The 24,462-nt window shown below is 42.4% G+C and overlaps 1 pseudogene; it reads right to left on the bottom strand.

The window, feature by feature from the left end:
* Nucleotides 1-423: 423 nt before the first annotated feature.
* LOC148122222 (contactin-4-like) overlaps nucleotides 424-24,462 on the bottom strand; it is a 29,602-nt pseudogene continuing 5,563 nt past the window's right edge.

Below are 24,462 nucleotides of genomic sequence, written 5' to 3'. Positions count from 1 at the left end.
GTGGAACTTTGGCAATATCAAAAAGCAGTAGAAAGTAAAAGAAATATGGCAGCTGAAAACAGTGTAGCTGAAATGGAAATAGGTTGGGGCTGAGCAGGCAGAAGAGAAAGTCTTCTAACTTGAAGACATGGTGGTAGAAATTACTGAATATAAAGAAGAGAAAGAAAATGTTCAAAAGATGAGAACCCAGGAACTTGTTGAATACGATCAACCAGTCTCACATGCACTGGGTGAGTTCTAGAAGGGAAAGAGGGATCAGAAACAATATCTGAAGAGAAGGTGATAGAAAGGCCCCCAAATCTCATTAAACACACAAGTCTGTTGTAGGAACCTGCTTGCTTGTTTCCCAGCCACCTAGACTCCCAAAATAATCACTCAGAAACTATATTATTTAAATCACTGCTTGGCCCGTTAGCTCTGGCTTCTTTTATTTTTTCTTTACAAATGACAGAATATTTATTAACAATACCTTTAAAAAAGATTACATATGCTAGATCACTGGTAGATATCATTTACACTGGGGTTGGGTACTACCTTGGGGTATCAGGTTTTTTCATTCATTTTATTATTATGTTGATTTTTTTGCATGTGATTTTAAAATCATGTTTTAACATAGAAGTAAAGCATATCAATCTAAGAAAAGAAAGCAGATGAAATAATGACAATATTTTCCTGTTACCATCCTAATTTTCACACCAATGGAATCCTCATGATGACTTTATTGGATGAATGTAATTCAAAGGTTGAGAATCTATGTTATGTGTAAGCAAAAGTGACAAATTACAGGCAATCGTGAGCTCTTCAAAGAAGAAGAAAAAGGTGGCTGTGTGTTTGAATGTGAAAAGCTTTATAGAAAATCTCATTGCCTTCTGTAGTCCACCCTTGTCAGTTTACAAAACATCCCCATAGTAACAAAGGGTTCTTCTCATAAGAATAAGGTTTTGTCGATATTGTCATCTTTCATTGTATGATTTTAAGATTTATGTAAAGCGTATAAAGCAACCAGACTAGCTACTGAAAAATAGGAGCGACATCAAGATACAATACATCTGTACTACTGATAGTGTGGAGACTCACATGTAAAATTCTTTGCAGCAGCTATTTGTGAAATAGGAAATTTTTTCAAATTACATGTTATTGTCATTCAAAAGAAGGGTTCTATCATTACAGTTACACATGTTATCTATAAGAAAAATTGAAATTATAAATTCATTGACAGATTACTTATTAAAAAATTTACATTCAAAACAGATATGTCTAAAGAGTAAAATTACCTTTTATGCCATGAAAGACTTGTTTGATTATAATAACTTTTTGTCTATGTTACTACAGGATATGCAACTTCAAATTCAATGTCTAAGATAATGCTACTACAAAGACAATGCTCAAATAAAACCTTACCAGACAATGCTAAGTTCAGGGATGGGAGGACTGCACAAGGTGCCTCTTGGGCTGGGAAGTTTAGCTTTTGAGATTTGCAGTTCCTGAAACCATCTCAAGTCATGTTGAACAACAAAATTCACAACAGGGTGGGAAAACATATCACATCAATCAAAGGGACTCAATTCAACATATTAACCATTCAAGGGGTAATTTATATACAGCAGCCTTGAGTTTCAGACCCACTCTCCAGCTGTTTTGCCACCAGATCCTTGTAAAACTGTACAAGTAATTTGTAATTCATTTACTGAGATGAGTGCCAAACTCTGTCCTTAAAGGAAATCGTTTCAAATCATAATCGTATGGTTGTGTTGCCCAGAGCATTTTACAGCAGAGGAAAAAAACAATATCTACATTATATGTTAACTTTAAAAAATTCTATAAAACACTAAATATATAATAAAAAATATGCATATAAGGACATATGTAAACTGCTTTGGTAACATCGTATTACAGATGTCTTCAGTGCATTGCAGAGTTTCCAAAGAAACTTCAGACAAAGCTAGATTTGCTTTGAGGAAGTACTGTATAATGCCATTCCTAACGAAGCAAAGAACATTTTTTTTTCCAGTAATAAGATGTACTTGAACAACAATATTACTTAGTACTGGGTGTCTTCAAAACAACTAGCTAAATGTTGCTTATATTATAAATAGCAAGTCCTTTAGATAACTTTTGTCATAAACTAGACCTCGCTGTGAGAGAGATCATTATTGTACTGATGGCTGACAGTGTACACACATTGGAGGTAGAAGCCCCAGATCCTCTTGCATAGGAATTTGATATCTTTGGGATTCAGATTTGCTCACTGCTGCTGCCGTCCCCTCTATCGCTGAATGGCTTGATCTCTATGATGTAATCTTCATCAAAAGGTAAAGAAAGCTCCACTGATGTTTTGTTTGTTTCAATGATGGACGTGCTGCTTTGCCTGTTCCATCTGTACAAGACTTTGTATCCTTTTACTTCTGACTCATTATCCAGGGCCTTCACTTGATCCCAGTTCAGGATAATTTTGGAGTCCGATGAATTCCATATGATGTTTCTGGGGGGTTGACTTGGTGGTGGCTTTCTGGTCGTGACATTGACTGTCACACTGGAGGGTCCTGTCCCAGCTGAGTTATATGCCTTGACAGCTAAGTGATACAGTGCACTCCCTTTCAAGTTGGTGATTTTTGTAGATGTCTGATTTCCAACTGTTCGTATTTTTCTAGCGTTTTCTTCCTTGTCATCATGTCTCCAATATTTTACCTCACAGCCTTGAATCCGCCCTCTGTTCTTCCCAATGGAGGAGACCCAGAAAACTTCAATATCTGTGGCAGAAAGACTCCTGGCAAAGATACTGGCTGGTGGCTTGGTGGGTTCTTCTTCAGCAGAATACACCAGCGTGGTGGGGCTGAAAGGGCCCTCTCCTTTGTTGTTAAAGACACCCACTTTAACCTCAAAGGGAGAGAATGGGCGCACACTTTCATTCCTGAATACATATCTGGAAGCATCAGCTGAAGCATCCAGATCATTTTGCCATGTGGCCGGAAGGCTGCCACATAACCAAAGCCTCTGCCATTCTGTAATTCCTCAGGGACTGTCTCCCAGGTTATAACCAGTTCAGATTTGCTGCCTCCACCACCACTGACGTTAGCTGGGGTGACTTCGGGGAGAGCCTCTTCTGTCCTCCGTTTCTCTGAGGGCTGGCTGGGTTCCCCAATGCCAATCACGTTAGCTGCAACTCAACCCAGGGGTTTAAACCCACCACAGTTGCTGTGAATGTCCTCCCATCAACGAGTTCTGGAACTGTACTGATGGCTTGCCAGCCCACAGAGAATGGAGTCCTCGCTTGGATGACATACATGGTGATGGGGCTGTGGTTGTCGGGTCCAGGTCTCCAAGAGAGCTGAGCAGTAGTGTCTGTGATTTCATCTATAGTCACAGCTTCTGGGGGACCTGGAGGGCCTCTTACAATCAGGTCGGCGGTGGCAGATAGTTTGTCCACACTTGTTTGGACCATGCAGACGTATTTCCCAGCATGCTTCAGTTGGATGTTTCGGATCATCAAATCACCAGCTGAATCCTGCTGATAAAGTAGAGGAAAGTGGCTACAATTATGTTTTAATGAGCCCTAAATATCATTATCTCATGAAGAACACTATGACTAATGGATTTATTTCACACCGGCTGATGAAAACAGTAGTGATGCAAGCCATGGCTATTAAAACTATGTGAGCCAGCCCGAGAGATAAGAACACCAATGTTTTCAGGGGGCTTATCTTCCACAGGAGCTCAGGTGTCTGGAGCAGTCTCCTATCCCCGCTGGCATCACTCAAAGTCACCTAGCTCTGGCTTCTTATTGGCTAACTCTTAAATCTTAATTTAACCCATCTCTATTAATCTGTGTATCACCACGAGACTGTGGCTTACTGGGTAAAGTTCTGGTGTCTGTCTCCGGCGGGGCTACATGGCTTCTCCTGACTCTGCCTTCTTTTTCCTAGCATTTAGTTTAGTTTTTCTCGCCTACCTCTATTCTGCTCTGTGCAGGCCCAAGGCAGTTTCTTTATTCATTAACCAATAAAAGCATACAGAAGGACTTTCTACATCACGAGTCTCAATGGGAAGCTCAAGGAACTCTGGGAAAATGAACCCATATTCGCTCCAAGAAAGCATTCTAATCAAACTTCTGAAAGACAAATATAATGGAAGAAGAGACATCATTTATATGAAGCCAGCGAACGACAGTGGTGGAGCTCAGAATCAGTCAACCAAGAGTTATAAATTTCATTCTGTATTGAACAAAATTTGCTCTCCAAGTTCAAAGGGGAATGAATATACTTGCAGGTAAAAGAAAAGGGTAGGACTGGCTAGGAACATGGCTGCTCTAGCAGAGGACTGGAGTTTAGTCCCAGCACGCACATCTGGTGGCTCAGAACTGCCTGGAACTCCAGCTCTGGCGATCCAGTGCCGCCTTCTGGCTTCTGGAGGTATTTGTGCACACATCCACACACACAAATTCTAAAACTTTGCTTTTAAAAACTGGTTGAAAAGCTTAATTTTTTTGTTGTATGGTTTTGTTTCTCTTTCTGTTTGAGACAAGGTCTCCCCATATAGCTCTGGGTGGCCGGGAACTTACTACATGAATGAGGCTGACCTTGAACTCACAGAGATCTACCTAGCTCTGTCTCTTGAAAGGTGGAATCAATGGTGCCACCATACCTGGCTTCCTGCCCGCCCTCCCTCCCTCCCTTCCTCCTGTCTATCCGTCTGTCTTCTCTCTAACAATTGGGCTCCAGCGTCTCTCCCACTTCAGCCTCCTGAGCAGCTAGAACCCCATAGGTGCCCCACTACTGCTTCTTTTGAAGCTGGTGACACATGGGGCTGCACAGCACTGACCCCAGCACTCAGAGGCAGAGACAGCCAGATCTCTATGAGTTCTAGGCCAACCTGGTCTACAGTGAGTGTCAGGCCAACCAGGACTTACATAGAGAAAATCTGTCTCAAACAAACCAACCCCAAACGTATACACACACTCATACACACCACCACCAACACCAACAACAAGAACAAGAACAAGCCCTGATACTATGGGCTGGCAAGAGGGCTCAAGAGGGCAAAGGTATTTGCTGCTAAGCACGGTGACCTCAGTTGAATCCTTTGGTCTCATGTTATGGACACAGAGACCCACTTCCCATAAGTTGTCCTCTGACTTCCACCCATGTATGGTGGCACGCGTGTGCACACGTACACACGCACACGCACACACACTCACAAATCAATAAAAGCAATAAAAACCTGACATTGCTTTGACTTTGGTGTACCACTCCACACTTTGCTTTGTATATAATTTAGGATGGTAATGCATTTCAAATAATTATTAGCTTATATTTTGAGCATAAAATGTAATTTTAGGAAAACCACTGGCAGGCTGTGAAGAGTTGTTAGGGGAGCAGAATATCTGCTTGCTCAAAAGTTGTCAGGAGCTCAAGTTCAGCAGTTATCACTTTAGCACGCTAGACGGAATTCCTACGGTCAGCACCAAGAAAACAGTCACGGGACACGTAAAAGCAAGTGAGAAAGAAGCTGAAGTATTTCACTACCAAAGAGTTAACTAAATCAGAAAGGAGTCAGTGGGGTGGGAAACAAAGGGCAAGAGGCTAACTTTCAAGGCCGATCGGAAGCAAACAGCGTGGAAAGACGGAAACCCCCTTTTATCAGTAATTATGTTAAATGTGAACAGATTAAACTCTAACAAAAAATAGATTGACAATATAGAGTGAGTTCCAGGACAGCCAAGGCTATACAGAGAAACCCTGTCTTGGAAAACCAAAATTAATTAATTAATTAAATTTAAAAAATAGATTGACAAAATGGATAAAAATCTAATCTAGGATTGGGGTGTAGAAAACTGTAGGTTTGCATCACAAACAAAAGTGTAATCTCTCTCTCTCTCTCTCTCTCTCTCTCTCTCTCTCTCTCTCTCTCTCTGTCTGTCTCTGTCTGTCTGTCTGTCTGTCTGTCTTCCCCTCTCCCTCACCTCTCGGTGTGTGTCCCTTCCTTTCTCTCTCTCTCTCACACACACTAAAAGGAAAAGAACAAAAACTATCCAGGGCTAGAGAGGTGACTCAGTACTAAAAAGCACTTGCTGCTCTTACAGAGGACCTAGGTTTGGTTCCCAGCATCCACAGGGACAGCTCACAACCATCTATAACTTCAGGTCATGGGATCTGATGTCCTCTTCTGGCCTTTGAAGGCATCTGCATACCCATGTGTCTATCCATGCCAAGACACATACACTTTTAAATACAAACCTAAAAACTTTTTGAAAGTTTTGTTTTGTTTGTTTTCAGACAAGATTTCAATATGTAGCCTTGGCTGGCCTAGAACTTGGACCCCATCTGCCTCTGTCTCCAGAGTTCTGGGATTAAAGGTGTGTGCTGCCATGTCTGGCAAAAGCGTCTTAATGATAGAAAAGTTAGGCAGTTTACCTAGCGTGGTCGTCCACACTTATAATCCCAGCATTTGAAAGGATTTAGGGGAGGATCATTTAAGATCAGTGTTCAAAACTGTAACAGGAATCTTGACCTTAGTAGGCCCCCAGACTTTAGCACAACTGACTCCATGATGAAAGTGCCATTCAGGGTATAAAACTTGATACGTAGCACCACCAGCTAACAATAAAAGGCCTAATCTATCAAAGTTCATAGTTCTGGAAAAGTCTCTAAATGTTCTAATCTTGCCTTTTTGGTTCTGTAGTTCTGTTTTTGGCTAACTGTTGTTGCTATCTGAAGTATGTCGAAAGAGAACATGGTTTTTGATGGTTTAAAGCTCACCTGAGAAAAGCTCAGTGCTACGCTGAGATCCTGAACGCCCGTTGTAGTTTCTGGCCGGCTGATGAAGACTTTCTACTGGCTTAAATCCATGTCCAGGCAGTCTTCTCTGGTGGCTACCTCACAAGAAGACCAGCGTAGGGAATAGAGTGAGACCCCATCACAAACAAACTCCAACTATATGCTGTGAATAGAGACTCACTTCTTCACATCCCAAACAGACAGAATGGAGAAAGATGCCCCATGTAAACAGTATGCAAAAGATATCAGGGATGACTATACTAATACCAGATAAAATAGACCCAAGGGCAGGTAGAATGGCCTAGTGAGCAAAGGCACTCCCGGGCAAACATGGTGACCTGCCTTTGATCCCTGGGGCCTACATGATGAGAGGAGAAAATCAACTCCTGCAGGATATCCTCTGACCTCTGTGTGTGCCATGTGATGACCATGCACACACACACACACACACACACACACACAAATAAACACAACGTTTTAAAGGGAAAATAGATCTTAAGCAAAAGGAAAAGACTGTGACAAAGAAGAAAGATTCAGTACAGCAAGATTGTTGAGTTACAGTTACAAGCAGTTGTACACTCAGGGCAGACCATGAAATACACGAAACAAAACAGACAAGACTGGGCAAGAAAGGCAAGATGGCAATGCTGGCGGGGGACTTCCGGAGCTCCCCCTTAACAACCAGAAGGACAGCAGAAGAAAGATGGGGCAGGAGCAACATGATAAGCCAAGTAGCTCTAACTGACACAAGTTCTCTGTGGGGCAGTCACAGCATATGGATCGTCTAAGCCCTTGTGGGGATTTTTTTTTCTAGGATAGAACATATGTAAAGCCACAAGCTAAATTGAAATTTGCTACATACATACAATGAAATTTTATTTGGCTTTATAAAGAAGCTTGATCTACCTCACAACATGAGTGAATGTCAGGGATATTGTGCTAAGTCAAATACACAACAGAAAAGGATGGGTGGGTAATGCGCAAGGCTACTTATATGAGGGAGCCGAGTACTCACATCACAGAGACAGAGCAGCATAGGGGCCACCAAGGACCAAAGAGGGGGAAGAAAGAGGTGTTGCTTTTTGCTGGACACAACTTCAGTTGTTTTTTGTTTGTTTGTTTTGTTTTGCTTTGTTTTTTTGTAACATGAGGGGCCGGCTTGTTGGGGTTTCTGTCCCGCCTGGTACCCCACAACCGGCAACTCCCAAGAAAAATAGCACAGAGTCTACATTAGGTTATAAACTGATTGGCCCATTAGGTCAGGCTACTTATTAGCTCTTATAACTTATGTTACCCCATTATCCTTATCTAAGTTAGCACATGGCTCAGTACCTTTTCCAGCGGGGCAGCTTACATCTTTCCTCTCCAGTGGTCTGGGCAGAACTGCGGAGGGAGTTTCCTGCTTCCAGAATACTCCCAGTCTCTTTGCTCCACCTCTACTTCCTGTCTGGCTTTCCCGCCTATACTGCCTGCCTGACCAATCAGTGTTTTATTAAAATATGATTGACAGAATACAGACAATTCTCCCACATCATTTTTTTATGATTTATTTTATTGGGTCAGGTGGTGCTGCCTTTAATCCCAGCATTCAGGAGGCAGAGGCAAGTGGGTCTCAGCGAGTTCGAGGCCAGCCTGGTCTGTGAAAGTCAAAGGGAGCATCAGATCCCCCGGAGCTGGAGTTCCAGATAGTTACGAGTCACCCAACACAGAAGCTGGGAACAGAGTCAGTGACCTCTGGAAGATCAGGATGTTCTCTTTTTCTTGTTATTGGTGGTGGTGATGGTGGTGATTATCAAGACAGGGTTTTAGTTTCTCTGTGTAGCCCTGGCTGTTCTGGAACTCACTCTGTAGACCAGGTTGGCCTCAACCTCAGAGATCCACCTGCCTCTGCCTCCTGAGTGCTGTGATTAGAGGTGTGCACCACCACGCCTGGCTCAGAAAGTGCTCTTAATGGCTAATACATCTCTCCACTCTCAAACCCCAGTTTTATAGACTGGAAAGAGTTATGGAATTAGATGGTGGAAAATTATTAATACATGTAATACTATTGAACTACACACTTCAACACAGTTGTTGGACATGTGTGCGTAGCTGTACTCCAGCACTCAGGAGCTGAGGCAGGAGGATTGAGAGTTGGAGGACAGCCTGGGCTCCAAAGTAAGACTGTCACAGCCCCACAGCGTTCTGTCTTTTCCAGTGTCTCCCTCCCTCACTCCTTGCATGCTGGGCCGGTATGGTAGCACCCTCCCTTTTTTGTCCCTTTCTACGTTTGGTGGTCTGATGACCCACGCAGAGCAGGCAGTGCTATCACTACGTCAAGATCTCTCCCGGAGAGACACCATAATCATCTTGGCCCCTGGATCTCAGGCTTGCCCTGGAGTCTGTCCTGGACAGTCATCCAGTGTGTCTAGAGATTCGCCCAATCCTGGCCTCACTGTGGCCCCATCTCTACCCCACTTCAACAACCAGGAATCTGGGTCCCCTTACTGAACCTGAATGACAAACCCTGGATTCTTTTCTCCACCCGTGGCCCCCTTTGTCTTTCCTGCAGCCTCCTTCACTGCAGGTGACCTCTCAGCCAGTGGCCGCTACCTTCTCTCATCCCCCGCCCCCCAGCCTCAGACTCTCAGGGTTCCCTCATTTCTCTCTCTCATCTGGACTTTCTGCCTAACTACGTCTCTGTGCTCATATATTTCCTTTTGTCTTCTCACCTTTGACTTCCTTTTCAACCTCAGAGGCCTGAACCCCGGGTAAACCTAGCTGCTGACTCACTGCCCATGTGTGTCCAAATAGTGCTGGTGGAACAAAACCAACAAGCAGCAGGACATACTGCTTGTCCTTGTGGTGGCTACGTGATCTCCCTTCAACAGGATTTAATGAAACCTGATAAGTCTTTCATTTGTGTTTGTGCTTGGTTACTCCCTGTTTTATTTCATTCTAGCCCATTGGAGGTGTATATTATTATATGACATGAACTGTGGCGTAATTTTATTTATAGTCGCTCATTGCACAGCTGTTCAGTAAGTACCTCGATGGACAATACCACTATGTATTACTTGAAAAGGCTCTAACAGCTTCCTAGATACTGGTTTTTCATTATAACTTAAGGAAGTCGGAAGCCATTTTCGATGAGAAAACTGGTAGCTCAGAAGAGCTCAGGGACCCGATCGACTATGTCATTGCCCTGAGAAGTAACAAGACCCTGAGCAAGCAGACTGTGCTCTCAAGTTTGCCCACTGTGGACAGGGCTGATCAGAAGTGGTAGCTCCTTCTTCCCTGGTCTTCTTTCCCACTAACAGTCCTTTAGGTAAGGAAGAAGACATGGCTTTACCTTTGCTTGGTACGATATGATCAACTGATGTTGACACATGACACAAAACATCAATGTTCTCTACTTAAGAAACCAAGGACAATTTTGAGCCGGCCATTTCTTTCTTGAGAACTTTCCTTCTCCTTTTGGTATAAAGGGAGGTTTCTCTGTCCTGCCCTGTCCCATGGCTGCTTCTAAATAATCATGCAGAGGCTTAATATTAATTACAGAATGTTTGGCCTATATCTCAGGCTTATTACTAACTAATTCTCACATTTAAATGAACCCATTTCTATTCATCTATGTATTGCCATGTGTCCTTGACTTTTACCTGTCTATTGGCATCTTGTTTCTTGTGCACCTGACTTGCATCCCGCTTGATTCTGCCGTTCTTTCTCCTTATATTGTTTGCTTTCCTGCCTAGCTATATTCTGCCTTGCTATAGGCCAAATCAACTTTTATTATTGACCAATGAGAGGAATACATATTCACAGCATACAGAAAAATCATCCCACATCATTTTGGATGAAATATTATTATGAATCTCAACAGCTAGCTAGTCTTCTTCCCATCACATAGATACTTAAGAAGCTAATGGTAGATTCCCTAGTAATGAATACAATTTAGGCTGGAAGGATGGCTTAGGGATTAAGATCACTTACTATTCTTGTAGAGGACCGGGATTTAGTTCCCATTACCTATGTGGCAGCTCACAACACTCTGTAATTTCAGTTCCAGGAAATCTGATGCCATTTGCTGACTTCTGTATGCACCAGACATGTACATGGTGCACATATACACATACAGGTAAAACATTCATACACATAAAGTAAGAATAAATCCTTTGTTATAAGAAAAGAAAAGGAAAGAAAAGAAAAGAAAAGGACTCTAAAGTATGGGCTGGAGAGATGGATCAGCAGCTAATGGAATTTACTGCTAATGACGGTATGCATGAGAAAGGCGCATATAATTGGCTCATATAATTGAATGCTTGGTCCCTACTTGGTGGAACTGTTTGGGGAAGGATTAGGAGATATGGCCTTGTTGGAGAAGGTGTGTCACTAGGGGCAGGCTTTGAAGCTTCAAGGGCCCAGATACAATGTAAGCTCTCAGCTATTGCTCCAGCACCATGCCTACCTGCCCACTTTTGTGCTAGCGGTCATGACGGTCATGAACTCACTCTCTGAAACACTAAGCAAGCCCCCAATCAAATGCTTTCTGTCATAAGCTGCCTTTGTCGTGGTGTCTCTTTACAGCAATAAAACAGTAGCTAAGACTTTTTCTGAGGATCCTCGGGTTCAATTCACCACACTCACATGGCAGCTCACAACAGTGTGCAATTCCAGTTCCAGGGGACTCAATGTCCTCTTATGGCCTCCACTGACGCAAAAAGCATGCGGCTCATGCACATGCAGGCAAAACACCATATAAAATAAAAACAGATAAACCTTTTTTAAAAAAGAAGAAAAGATTAGATTTAGTTTGGGGTTGGGAATTCCACATTGGAAGGACTGACACTGGCTGGAAGGAGAGGCATGTTGTATGAAGCAAGGAGATCAGGAAGGACGGCTTAGACTGTTGCACTAGGTCAGCAAGCTGGAGTGATTCAGAAGGATGCTGTGTGTGTTGGCTTAGTCTTACTCCCTTTCCCTTTCCTTTATGTTTTTTATGGCAGGGCTGAGAGGAAGAATTCTGCAGCACCTGCAATTAGACGGTTGCTCTTATAATTTATTAGTTGACTGGGCCCATGCCCTGGCTGTCTAGTTCTTTTTTATTGACCAAGAGGAGATCATTAAAGCTGATATATTTGCTCAAGGCACTGAAGAGGAACAATTTAGTCTGTGCAGATCCTCAGCCAGGCCCAGGCTGTGGAGGAAGACGGGGTAAACAAACAACAGGTGTCCTAGAAGCGGTGGTGTTTAGAATAAGATGTATCCCCGTATGTCTCGGGCGTTTGCATACTGGGTTCCCAGTTCGCGACTGTTTGAGGAGAATTATGAGGTATGGCCTTGCTGGAGGAAGTTTGTCACTGAAGGTGGGCTTTGAGATTTCTAAAGACTTAGGCCATTCCCAGTGTGCTCTCTCCTTTCTGTTTGCAGTTTGGAGATGTGAGCCCTCAACTGTCCCTGCCGCCATGCCTTTGCTTCTCCATCATGACTCTAACCCTCTGGAACCATAATTCAAATTAACTGCTTCCTTTTCTAAGTAGCCTTGGGCATAGTGTTTTATGACAGCAAAAGAACAGTAAGGAAGGCAGAGGTCTAGAAACCAACAAATTGGCATCCTGAAGTGACCAAATGTAGGCTTCCTATTGACTTTTCTTCTTCAACATATTACAAGTTGAAATCAATCAATTCCAAAATTCTTATTGCCCAGAAGACAAGGCTTTCACCTGTCCAACGTCCAAGAGTGTGTTTAAGGGTGAGCAATACGAACAGGGATAGCTTCAGGCTGGGCTCCTTGAGGTCCACTCGGGTCACACCTGCACAGTCTTCATGCTGTATGATATGCAGGGAGACGTTTCTCTTTATGGATCAAAAAAAGACAAAAATGATTTGTGGACATGGGAAAGTGGGTGAAGTTTTCTATTTCTCTATCCTTAATGTGTGTTCCAAGGTTTTAGAGTAAGTCCCTCTCTCCCTGTTTCCTCCTCCACCTTTCTCCTACCCCCTCTCAACTGTCTATTTTTAAAAGGTTTATTTATTTTTGTGTGTGTGCATGTATAGGATACGTGCAGGGGACACCTGCCTGTCACATCAGGTGTGTGGAAAGCAGAGGACAGCGATGAAGAGTCCATTCTCTCCTTCTACGATGAGGTTCAAACTCATGTCATCAGGTTTGGTGACAAATGCTTTATTTGCTAAGCTATCTCCCTGGCTTATGTCTGTCTATCATCTATCATATCATATCATATCATATCAATCTATCTACCTAGCTACCTTTCTTTATTTCTTCTTTCCCTTTTTCTCTTCTTTCTTTTCCTTTCTTCCTTCCTTCCCACCCAGTCACCCATCTGTCCATCCATCCATCCATCCATCCATCCATCCATCCATCCATCCATCCATCCATCTATCCGTCTCCCTAACTCATCTATCTATCTATCTATCTATCTATCTATCTATCTATCTATCTATCTACCTACCTACCACCTATCATCATTCCATCCATCCATCCGTCCGTCCGTCCGTCCGTCCGTCCATCCATCCATCATTCTTCGGCAATGAACCTATACAAAGACACTTCGAGTAAGTTAAGAACACCAATATCCTACATATCCTTCATCTGTAAAGTTGACACAGTCCACAGTTATTTAAGGGAATTTCAGCTGGGGAATTACCCAGATTAAATTGGCCTGTATTCATATCTAAAAGGAGTTTTCTTGATTGATTGATATGGGAGGGCCCAGCTCCCCGTGGGTAGAGCCATCTCTGGGTAGGTGGTCCTAGGCTGTATAAAAATGCTAACTGAATGTGAACCTGGAAGCAAGCAAGTCAGGAAGCAGCATTCCTCCATGGCTTCTGCTGTAGTTTCTGCTTGAGTCGTGTGATGGAGGAGGGTTATCTGTCTATTGTGTTATCTTCATTGGTTAATAAAGAGACTGCCTTGGTCCTTTGATAGGACAGAAAATTAGGTAGGCGGAGAAAACAGAACAGAATATTGGGAAGAGGGCTATGAGGCAGATGCCATGGAGCCAGCCACCAGGTCAGATATGCTGAATCTTTCCCGGTAAGCCACACCTCGTGGTGCTATACAGATTATTAGAAATGGGTTAATCAAGATGTGAGAGTTAGCCAGTAACTAACTCTCTAGAGATAATGGGCCAGGCAGTATTTAAATGAATACAACTTATGTGTTGTTATTTCTGGGGCTATGCTAGCCGTATGGGAGCCGGGTGGGATGAAAAGCAGGCCTGCACGCAGCCCCTCACTACAGTCCTGCTCTGATTCCCTCAGTGTGGACTGTTACCTGGAAGTATAAGCTGGAACAAATCCATCCTTCTTCTCCTACATTACTTTTGGCCATGGTGTTTATCACAGAAAGCAAACTAAAAGAACCACCTAAGGTGATCCAGCTTCTATAACATGTAATGGGGGTTCAGGGTCCAGGGATAGAAATCCTGAAACAGGTTCCTGTTGCAGCTTTAAAAGGCCAGGTGCCTGAGATAGAGGTGCATGCTCTCCAGGTGGTAGGAGTCACTCGTCCCGTTTTACCTAGATGCTTTCATCTGTGCCTGTATATGGAAGATACAATGTTCTGCCAGGCTTTCCCTATGTATATGGAGTCTTCTCAGGTCTGCTTGTCCATCCTGGCATTAGGTTTTCCTCTGGGAGCCCTCCCGCTCCAGAGTTTTCCAGGAAGAATGTTTCATGAAACACTCATTCTAAGCAGCAAACATCCCTGCCCCACACAAAGACACAAGCTCTCCAGCCAATAAAGACAGCCTTGCGGTTAACCAGAGGATTACAGGAAGGCTTCTTCCCTCCCTGTCCTGCTTCCACAGACACCCAGGTCTCTCCTCTCCTTTGCTCTGAAGGAAGAAATCCTTGCCTCTCCACATCAGCCTCCTCTCTGACTTACAGCTTCCTCTTGAGAAAGATGGGTCTTCAAACTTGACCTTCCCCACCCAGGAATGGATTTGACCTTCACTTTTCCAACTCCCAAGTAACTAGGAAAGATTCCAGAACAGAGGTTGGATCTTTGCCACCAAATATCAGTAGTGCTTCTTTTGGGCATGGCTCTCTTCAGTAGCTCTTTAGCCAGTGAAAGATTCAGAAGAGCTGGTAAAGATGGGAGATTATGGTTCCCCAAGGCAGTTCAGAGGACATAACCCAGGTAACACAGGACAAGAGTAGGCTTCAGAGGCTTTGGGTCAGGACAACTCATGTTAGCTGAAGGTTGACATACTTGGGAATGGGTTACCCTTGAGAAGTGTGGAGAATGTAGCAGGCCCCCAGACCTTAGTAGGCCTCCAGGCCTTAGCACAACTGACTCCATGATTGAAGTTCCGTTCAAGCTATAAAACTCAGCACATAGCCAGCACTACCCGCTAAAGCAAAAACATTTAATCCATCAAACTCTATAGTTCTGGGAAAGGTAGTTCACTGATCCAGCTCTGCTGAGCATGTACAGTCCCTAGAACTGCAAGAAAGATGACATTCCCACCAGCTGATTCACGTACTGGGAGAGGCCATCACCAAGGAGTTGGTCGTGAGCTTGTTAGACACATTCACTGACTTCTAGCAGGAGGCTGCTTTCAAGGCTATTTCAAGTGCAACCAAATAGGAAATTCTGACTATGCTCCAGGTATTATTAAGACCCCCAAATCACACTGCTGCTGTCAAGAGGAGATAGATAGATAGATAGATAGATAGATAGATAGATAGATAGATAGATAGATAGATAGGCAGGCAGGCAGGCAGGCAGGCAGATAGATAGATAGATAGATAGATAGATAGATAGATAGATAGATAGATAGACAGGTAGATAGATAGATAGATAGACAGACAGATAGGTAGACAGGTAGACAGGTAGACAGATAGACAGGTAGACAGATAGACAGATAGACAGATAGACAGATAGACAGATAGATAGATAGATAGATAGATAGATAGATAGATAGATAGATAGATAGATAGATAGATAAGAGAGGGAGGGGCCGAGTGAGTGAGCGAGCAGGTTCTGGGCTGTTAGCTGTTAGTACCTAAGAATGCATGGAAGCAGAAAGTAAACATGCTCAGTGGCTAGAAAACTTTACTCAGCAACATTTGCCTTAGATAACAATAATGCTTCTTATAACCCAGGAGCGCTGAGATGTGAAGGGCGGTGTTGCACAAATTCTAATTGGTCTTAATAATAAAAGCCCAGAGTCAGCTTGAAGGGTAAATGCTGAAAGATCTGAGAAGTAAAGGAGCCAGCACTAGAGAGACCTTTTATCTCTACTGAATCCTCAGACCAAAGTGGGAAAGATCTTGTCTCCAAGAATCCTCAGACCGAATGCTGGGCTCCTGTCTCCTCCTGCCTTATATTCATTCTCTCTCTGTCCAGCCATATCACTCCTGACTCCATGTCCCTAGTACTGGAATTAAAGGTGTGACATCACAAGTGCTGTGATCCAAAGGTGTGATCTCTATTTATCTTTTAGACTGATTCAATCTTGTGTAACCCAGAGTGGCCTTGAGCTTACAGAGATCCATCTGCCTCTATCTCCTGAGTGCTGGGATTTAAAGGTGTGAACCACCACTGCCTGCCCTCTATGGCTAACTAGTGTGGCTAGCTCCATACTTTGATCATCAGGTAAGCTTTATTTGTTAGAGCACAAACAAAATATCACATTTCCCCCTTTTTGTCTAAAATAAAAAATACTATAACTAATAAAAGAAAAATGTATACAGTAGGTACAATAACTATATACAATATATACATGCAATATATGTATCACTATTTAGTCCATTTGCATTTGGCAAATTCAGAGAAAATACTCCATTATCTATCCTATCTTAGTTCAAAGTCTTGTACTCAATCCACTTTCTATAACTTGCATTACCATCCCAAGCTACCTTTTGATATCTCTCAATCTTATACACTTTACACCTCTTTAGTGAGTTTCTTTTCTGGGTCTGATAAACAAAACTTTAACTATCTAGTCTTTAACTCCCTTAGAGACCCAAGAAGGAAATAATATTAACTGAGTGAGCAGGAAGTGCAAACAAGTGACTTCTAAAAAATGTGAGAAATCATAGAGATGGCTGGTTGTCTGGACCGTCAATTGTCCTCTGCAATTTTGGGGCATCCATCTTTGTCTTAAAAGCATAGAATATTTGACAAACTTTTCTATGAAGCAGAATTTTTAAAGGACTGTCATGCTTTGTCTTGGCAAGGTTTGGCAGTCACTCTCTTTTGTGTCCTGCTTGTCCAATTATGACAGCATGCTGTCAGCAGTCAAGGCAAGAGCCCTTTCTTTCCCACTGGTTTACTTTTGCTACAAAGAAAGTAAACCCATGTGGTGTTTTTTCAATGTCCATCATCTTCTCTGAAGTAAATTGGTGCTGCCAGGAACAAACATGTCTCATTGTCATTAAAAAAAAGAAGAAGAAGGAGAACTTATGTTATTAAAACATCTTAAATGCCACATTCTCTTTATCTCTGTAGCGTTTGAAGATGACCTGTCTATCTAAAATATATCTCTGTTTGACCTTGAAAGCATACCTAGCATGACTATAAGTTTAATTGTAATAGCTGACTAATTACTAACCTGCATTTTCTTATTATCCTGAACAGTTGGTAATAATAACTTTCAAGGACTAGAAATTTGCATTACACATTGTTAAAAGAGCTGTATAGGTGCAGTACCTTGGACAAGATTAGAAATGTGTGTATAATATGTTCTAACAAAAATAATCTTAAATTTGTATCAACATACAAAATCCACATCAATGTAAAATACTTAAAACTAGTAATTACTTTTCTGGTTTAAAGATAGATTCAATAATCTACCTTTTTATCCTATTTCTATATCACCCCTTTTTCTTTTCAGAGTGGATTCAATAATCTATTCTTATATCCTATCATATCTCTATCCCAGTATTCCTTTTAAAATCAACAACCTTCAATCTAAACTCCTTTGTTCAGCTTTTTTTCTGACCATTACCAATAAAAACTTGTAACCAACCCCCCTAAATGATGACAAATATCTATAACCTATTGAATGACCAAAAACCGGATGCTCCACCTCTTGGGAATGTGAGTGTTGTGTTCTTAAATTTACTTCCTGCTGTCTGGGGGTGAAGGCATCTTTAAGGAATTCTGTAAAGAAAAAATTGGTGTAATGTTCAAGTCCTTGGAGAGGTAGGTGTATCGTTTGTTGTCTAGTCTCTGCGTAATGGGAACGTGCAGGACTTGTCTCAAGTCCTGGCTAGAGTAGTCTGTGAGGTTGGATCATCTTAGATAGCCACCTTGAAATTGTCCTGAGGAATTTGTAGTCTAAATCAGATCTTTAGGTGGTATTTCTCAGCTCAGTGATGTTATAGTCCTGGTGGAATCGTCATTGTGGGACCCCATCATCCTCTTGGAGACTTCAAAGGTATTGATGTTCAGCACAGTCATGGTTCACTGCAGAAAACTGATAGAGTCAAACCTGAAATCATGTATTGTAACATGAGGGGCCGGCTTGTTGGGGTTTCTGTCCCGCCCGGTACCCCACAACCAGCAAACCCCAAAGAAAATCACACACAAGACTCCATAAGATTATAAACTGATTGGCCCATTAGGTCAGGCTACTTATTAGTTCTTATGACTTATCTTAACCCATTATTCTGATCTATGTTAGCCATATGGCTCAGTACCTTTCTCAGCTGGGCAAGTTACATGCTGTCTCTTCTGTGGTCTGCACAGGAGTGGTGGAGGGTGTTTCCTTCTCCCTAGCCTTATCCTATTCTCATTGCTCCACCTCTACTTCCTGTCTGGTTGACCCGCCTATACTTCCTGCCTGACCAATCAGCGTTTTATTAAAATACATGATTGACAGAATACAGACAATTCTCCCACACCAATGTATAGCAAGCTAAATGAAGCCTTCTCCAGAATTAGTTAGTACTCTATATGACTGTGATAAAAAGATATGTGTGTGTGTGTGTGTGTGTGTGTGTATATATATATATATATATATATATATTTGAGATAATATTTATAACTTAAGAAATGCTTTAAAGAGTCAAAATAAAACCAAAGGATTATGAAATTAGTGGCAATAAAATAGTTCCTGAATTTTGTTTTTTTTCTGTCTCATATCAGGTGACTCTTCTTGTTATAATTTTAAAAATGGTGATAGAGAGAGACATGTCATACAACAGGGCTCACATAGAAGGTTTATTGGAAGAGGAGAGAAAAGGGAACAGAGAAGGAGATGGGGGGTGGGGAGATACAAGTCCCTGGGAACAAAAGTGGTAGAAGAGAGAGAGAGATGTCCATTTGCCCACTTTTTAAAAGGGAGCACAGCAAAAATGCACAGGAGATGCTCTTAGTGACTGCAGCTGAGGATGTGTCCTGTCAGGACCTCAAGGGCAGGCCAGTACAGATGCCTGAATACTAACTTTTGACATGAGACAGAGATTTTGGATTTTACATTAACAAACATGTTTGGGTTTAGAGGAGAGAGTTACACTCCAACTCCAAAGCCAGCTTTAATTTTTAATTGGACTGGGTCTACAAAAAGACTATTTGCATTATATGTCTGTAGAGAACAGCAGAAACAAACATTTGGGAAGATTTATGAAATTTTATTCTGATGGAAATGTGATATATCAATAGGTCTTGGGACTTTTTTTTTTTAATGTTTTGTCCTTTTTCTTCAGAGGTCTCATTTGTCCAATGGTCTTCAGATTCCTTAGCTGGATGCCTTCATTCTCCTGAAAAATAAAAACAAAACCCTGCCCCAATCTTAGTTTTGTTTGGGGAGGTTCCCTTAAGTCAAGTTATATCTGATCAAATGAAAAGCATTTATTAGTCTTCTTTTAATCCTTATTAATATCTTTAATTATATAACATTTAAAACATGCACATATTAGAAAGTATATTATGAACGAGCTGCATTTTCTAGTCTTATAAGTTCGTTTAAATTGAATGGTCATGCTGGTTGATGAATTATGGTCTCTTCTAATCAAGAGTTCTCTCTTGTTCAAATCTAACTTTATCAATTTTGATTTATGTTTTCTCCTGAACTTTTGTTTTATTTTCTAATGCTGTTCTACCATTCAAAGTAGTATAGTTTTTAAATAATAGGCATTATGATCTTTTAATTGCTCTGGGAAGGAGTTATGATGACAGAAATGACTGATTGAACTGAATTTGGCATGGGGGCCTGCAAGAGGTTGCTCAAGAAGTTTCCCTAAGGCAAAGGGTCACCTTGACTGTCCCTTGTTGATCCACATTCATTAGTCCAATGCCTGCCTTTGCCATACCTTCTCCATAATCCAGAAAGGAGGGTATTCTGTTTGAATTATGCTTAGAAAAAAATATTGTTTCTAGGAATGCCCTGTTTACACTCCCTTTATAGGTGACCTTGTTTATCACAATTGAAACATTAGACTTTCAATTTTTCTTAAAACTTCTGGAAATTACTTCTCCTACCCAAACATCATCATGGTCATTAGATTCAATATTGATTGAATCTTGGATCTATTCTTCCAAGAGTGATGATTTTGCCTTTAAAGGCCTAATTATCCTTTTGCATTGAGAATTAGCATTTTCAAAAGCCAGAGATTCAATTATTGTTTGTCTAGCTTCTGAATTTGGTATCATTCTATTTACCACTGAAGTCAATCATTGTAAGAAAACAGTGAAGATTTCTTTTGGGCCCTGTAGGTTCCTTTGGGGCCCTGTATGACTTTAGTAAATGATTCAATTTTCATTCCTACTTCTTCAATTCTCCCCCAAGCATTCAAAGCTGCTGTATGGCATAAAGACAGGGTGTGGCCATCATATAGAGATTGCCTTTCTACATTTGCATAATGTCCTTCTCCAAGAAGTTGGTCTTTGGAGATTTCCATACTTCTAGACCTACTTTGTTTTTCGGTGGTCTTAGCCTCATCTTTCCACTAAGTTCTTTTTTGTAATTGAGGACAAGTCTCCCCAGTCTTGAGGGATAATTCTATTACAAGTTTATTATGAGTTTAACATCAGTTTCATAAAAGGTGAGTGCATGCCATACGAGACTATCACTTCCTTGAATCTTCTAAATCTAAAATTTCCACAGGATTCCAATGAGCACTTAAACAGTGGGGATATCTGTTATTTGACAGTTCCTGTAAGGTGTCTGGATAAATTAAAGTTGGTTGTTTGAAAATCTTAGGCTGTTCCTCTCTTACCTTATAATGCAATGCTTAAATTTGTTCTCCTTTAAATTCCTCTGTCTGGAATTGAATATCTCTATGATTTGTTTCATTAAGTTTTTCTAAGGTCTATATCTTGGCACCCATATCAACCAATTTTTTTAGAGATAAACCATGAATTATCAAGATTATAATTATCATAATTAATAAGTATGTCAATTCCAGTTAAGTTGATTATCCCTTCATTTAATTGTTCGATTTTAAATCATGCTTTGCATAATCATACAGAGAACTAACTCTCTACATCATACTAGTGGTTTCCATTTTTTAACATGGGGAAAAACTTTCTCTGCTAACTTTGAGAATTCCCAATTGTCTCACCAAATCTGCCAAGACAGAAGACAAGAACCTAGAAACACCCAACTAACTCGTAGAAGTCAGTTCTCTCCTACCACATGGAGTCTGGGGATCTAGCTCAGGTTGTCAGGCTTGGCAGCAGGATCTTTTGCCCACTGAGTCATCTCACTGGCCCCCAAAGGTGGTCTTTCCTATTCCCTTGGGGTCGCTTGAGAGACAGCTCAGCAGTTAAGACCACTTGCTGGTCTTGCAAATACTCAAGTTTGGTTCCCAGCACCCACATCAGGCGGCTCACAAGCACTTGTAACTCCAGCTACAATCAGGCACCCTTTTTTTGGCCTTCTCAGACATCCATATTCACATGCACATATCTATACTCAGACACAGAATTAAAAAGAAAGCTAAAAAAAAAAATCCCTGAAGGATAATTTGATTGCCCAGGGCTTGGCTTCTCAGTCATTACACTAGTGAAATTTTTTTGTACTGGAAAATTCTCTGTTGTCAGGGCTGTTCCCTTTATTGTGGGATGTTTAGTATCACCCATGGTGATCACTCACTAGATAATCCCTCCAGTCCCAGTTGGGATACAAAATGTCTCCGTCTCATCTACTTAGAGAGGTGCAGTTGCCCTGGTGGGGAGCCACTGACCTTGGAAGACATGCTTGTGTATGATTTGGTATTTGTTGTTACTTTTGACTAACACTGAGGCTCACACTTAGTAAAATTCCATGTTAACGTCTATATCTTGTTTGCTAGGGAAGCAAATGGTTTCTGCCCGGCGGAAGCGATTTCACCAGATAGCGTTGCCTTTGTGTCACCCCGCGGGACATTTATCAGTTTGGGATCTGACCTAGGAACTTTCCTCTATAACCATCTACAGACATCCAGTTTCTCAGCATGCTTTGAAACCAGTCCTACCAGCTGACTGCTTGTCTCATTCCTTAGTAAGTGGAGTCGGCCTTTGGTATGCCCAGTGCGGGAAGTCATAGTTTTAACTTTGGGGAAGGTGACATTTTACAAGTGTCTTTTTATTTCTGGTTGGGCACTGATCTCAAGGCCCTTGCAATGCTTTCACCCAAGTCCTCCTCTCCCAGCCCTCCCCCTTCTCAGCCTCAGGATGGCTCCTTCGCTTATGCTTGCTCTTCCATGCCCATGCTGATTACTGCACTAGCTCCCTAGGCGACCTCTCGGCGTCCGCTCCTTCACATCTTCTCTCTCTACTGTCACATAAGGATTCTGAAATTGTGGCTGGGACAAAGATGTGGGACAGCAGGTCAAAGCGTGAGGAGAAGGAAGTAGTCCCTCAGACTCAGAGGCAGAGGTTTGGTTATGCACATGGAGGGAGTGGAAATCTTGAGAGAGCTCAGGACTTTTCTTTCTACAGACCCTAAGCCTGGACCTTTCATGGCCTTGCAAAGGCCATGAGAGTGATCTAGCCTTGCACTTTATCCCCAGTAGGGAGAATGCAGGTTTTCAGAGGTGACTAATCATGCTTGGCAGGCAGAGGGTCTCCTGGAGTGACATTGGGCTTAAAGCCTGGGTATTACCTGGTTCCTTATTTGTTTCCTTTTGGGAAGTACACAATAAGCAAGGTTCTGGTTAACAGGCCTGAAGAAAGGGGTGCTAACAGCTAGGGGCTTTCTGATACCAGTAAACATCCTGCAGTGCAGCCCTGCTCCGACACCAGGCTCCTTCCTGCTTCCAGCTTGGGAAGCTTTGGAAGCTTTGACTCTTCCTGCCGCTCCTTTGTTCCTGTGGCTGGTTTTCCCCAGTACTCCCATCCTTAATCCTGTTTGCCCTTGATCTGTGTTTCTGCTTCCCTTCCCTTCCTTCTGACCTCCCAGTCACACTGCTGTCTTCCTTTACTAACAGTACTCCTAGCTTTTCTCCTCCTCCTCCTTCTTCTCCTCCTTCTCCTCCTCTTTCTCTTTCTCTTCCTTCTCCTTCTCCTTTATTATTTTCCCACAGAGAACAAACAAGCAAGTTAATCCTTAATTAAAAACTTCCACCCAACTTATGTCATAACAGCTCGGTACTTGCTTTGTGCCATTCATTTCTGGAATGATTACGCAGGTCACAGTGAGTTTGTGTCAGCCTCACTGCAAGCAGGAACATAGAGCCCAAAGAATATCTTGCTTAAATAACATACAAGGTGCTGTTTCAGTTTGGTCAAGATAAACTAGTTCCTAATGGAGGAAATAAAATCTTTTATGTCAATTAAGACAGATTTGTTTGCTTTCTTTGTTATGGGCAGGGTTTTACTTCCCCTACTAGATCCCTGGTGGCATGTGTTTCTTCTCTCCTTCCTCCAGGTGGGTCCTGGGGATTAAACTTAAGCCATTAACCTTGGTGACAAGCTCCCTTACTCACTGAGCCATCTTTCCAGGCCTTGTTCATTCTCATTTGAGATAGGGTCTCCAGCAATAGTTCAAATCTCCCTGGAACTTGCTGTCTGGCCCAGGCTGGCCTAGAAATCACAGCAATCCTGATACAGCCTCCCAAATGCAGGGGCTGTAGTGCAAGTCGTCACATTTCAATCTTTCTTCCTACAGAGTCAGGCAGGGCACAGCCCTCCAACTACTTAGACAGCTTGCCCAAGGGGGACAACGAGAAGCCTCCAAACTGACCTGCCGGTGAAGTTTGGGGACAGAGCACTTGGAGGCCCTGGATTTGATCCCCAGTCTCTCTCTCTCTCTCTCTCTCTCTCCTTTCTCTCTCTCTCTCTCTCTCTCTCTCTCTCTCTCTCTCTCTCTCTCACACACACACACACACACACACACACTGGATTGCCCGAGGTGAACCTTTGTCCTCTGTCATCTTAGACAAGCCACTTTTCCCCTTATGCTATTCAACCTTTATTGGTAGAGTCAGAGGCCCTGGAAAGAGATTGCCTACAGCCTAGGAAACACGGGCAGAGCCACCAGTGGAAGTACGACCTACCCTGGGACTCAGATGAGGCAGATGGAGAAAGACTGGTCCAAAATGAGGGTCAGCATTCAGGAAGAGCCTGGTTACTTCTGGAAAATGACAAAAGGCAGTAGTACCCATGGGGGCAAAGAAAGAAAGGATGGCTTTGAGGGCGAGGGAGTGTGACTAGGCCTGCAGTCTGGCGGTCCTTTCCCCATCCTGTCTGCCTGGCTGCCATCTGCTTTCCCCGTCAGGTACGGACGTCAGGCACGGACCTCCTTTTGCCTGG

Source organism: Myodes glareolus, chromosome 4 (genome assembly GCF_982192425.1).
Source record: "Myodes glareolus chromosome 4, mMyoGla1.1, whole genome shotgun sequence".
In the NCBI taxonomy this organism is placed as follows: domain Eukaryota; kingdom Metazoa; phylum Chordata; class Mammalia; order Rodentia; family Cricetidae; genus Myodes; species Myodes glareolus.
The sequence above is the reverse complement of the archived record's forward strand: the minus strand, read 5'-3'. Positions and strand labels throughout refer to the sequence as shown.